Source organism: Suricata suricatta, unplaced genomic scaffold (assembly GCF_006229205.1).
Source record: "Suricata suricatta isolate VVHF042 unplaced genomic scaffold, meerkat_22Aug2017_6uvM2_HiC HiC_scaffold_120, whole genome shotgun sequence".
Taxonomy (NCBI): Eukaryota; Metazoa; Chordata; class Mammalia; order Carnivora; family Herpestidae; genus Suricata; species Suricata suricatta.
Genome location: NW_021856000.1, coordinates 28,999 through 30,778, shown reverse-complemented (window position 1 = coordinate 30,778; position 1,780 = coordinate 28,999). Strand labels below are relative to the sequence as shown.

At 56.2% G+C, this 1,780-nt stretch overlaps 1 long non-coding RNA gene across 1 annotated transcript; it reads left to right on the top strand.

Annotated features, from left to right (window-relative positions):
* Window positions 1-103: 103 nt before the first annotated feature.
* On the top strand, window positions 104-1,772 carry LOC115284608. Its single transcript, XR_003905284.1, has 3 exons — window positions 104-201; window positions 313-1,212; window positions 1,309-1,772. It is a non-coding gene; the product is annotated as an uncharacterized LOC115284608 (long non-coding RNA).
* Window positions 1,773-1,780: the final 8 nt, after the last annotated feature.

The window sequence follows — 1,780 nt, the reverse complement described above, 5'->3', positions numbered from 1 at the left end:
TCTGTGCTGACAGTTCAGAGCCTGGAGCCTGCTTTGGATTCTGTGTCTCCTTCTCTCTCTGCCCCTCCCCTATTCACGCTCTGTCTCTCTCTACAAACAGACTACAGGGAGGAGACAGCAGGATGGCACCTGGAAAGGCCTGTTTGCCGCAGATGCAGTGAATATCACCCTCCTTCCTCACTGGCACCAGAGCACTGGAAGGTATGTGCCTTGCTCTGACCAACTTCTATAAAGTCTGTGATCAGTGACTGGCATCCCCATCACACGGCCAGCGCAGTGGCCTACATCTCCCCTGCCATCTGGCTTTCACAGGTACAAGAGTTTATCACAAACCCCAACACCTGTGTCTCGCCGCCAGCTGCCAGGGGACATCGCCAGCAGCTCCCGCCACATGGCAGCAATGCTCTCCTTCCAGGGGCACTAGAGTCTCCGTGTGAGCACTCAGCCGCCCCACACATCAAATCCAGGAACAGCTGGCTCGCACCTGCCCGGGGGAAATGAGAGTCACCCACACCCTACCTGTTAGTTGGAAAGCTGAGGACTGAATTATGAGTATGGAAGATGTCTCCAGAGTTGTGGAAGTGGACGGTGAAGGTCACAGTCATTCCCAAAGGCAGGGCTGCCAGAGCCTCCTTGTTCTGGGTATGCAGGGCTGGGCTCATGGAGAGCCTCGAGTAAGACACAAGGAGACACCTGAAGACAGCGAGCGGTGTGGGGGTGACTGCCCTGGGGACCAGCCTCCCAAGGAGGAGTCACCTGTCCCCAGGGGTGCCTGCCTCAGCAGGGACCAGGGGCTGGAACGACTCAGGGGTCATGGTCTTCTGAGTGTCCCCAGGAGCGACGAGAACCCCACCTTCCCACAGCGGGCTAGACTTAGTAAAAACAAGCCGCCCCTATCTGCAAGAATCAAAACCCATGACTTTGAAAAATTAGATCATTATTCACATTTGCCAAAACATCCCTGGGTTTTCCATCTTCAGATTTCCTTTGAAATCCTGGCTCTCAGGGTGTTTAAAGTGGAAGGTGTGCCCATTTGGACTTCGGAGCAAGTGTCAGCCAGGAGCCACCGTGTGCCACCACATGCTCCAGGGAAAGGGTTATGGAGCCTAGAAACCAGTGCTCCAGAGAGTAGCCCTGGCCCTCCAAGCCTGGAAAGCATCTATCCTGGACGGAAAGCTCCTGTGCTCAAGAGACCCAATCTCTTGGATAAAGGTCAGCGGGGGTAGGGACTGGTACACAGGTGGCACTCGGGACTTATTTGCCGCTGTAGGACGAGCAGCAAGTCGCTTTCACTTACTCAAACACTAGGGTGAAGGTTCCCTGCCAGGCAGTAATTACGGAAACAAGAAGACATTAATTAAGGACACAGATCTGTGACCCTGACAAACTCTCGAACATAAAGTCACGGATCCTGTCTGTCACCCATGATGCAGAAAGTGGCTGCAATGAGACAGTGGAGGGAAATTTGGGGACCTGACCCAAGGACGCCGAGCACAGAGTCCTCATCACCACGGAGCATGGGAGGGGAGAGGGACCAGAGGACACCACCCGGCTAACCAAGCTTAAGGTTACCCAGAATCAAGGGTTCCGAGGAGAGCGCTGCTCGTGGGAGAAGGGACGGAGGGCCGAGCTCCTCTCACCAGCGGCAGGGCGCCTGTGAGGTCCACGACCGTGTCTGGGACAACCTCTCCCCTTACTGACGTGAGGCGGCCAGGCGCGGCGGAGAGCCGAGGGGGCTCTGAGTCCCAATGCCCTGCAAGCAGCCTCCTCCCCTAGCCTC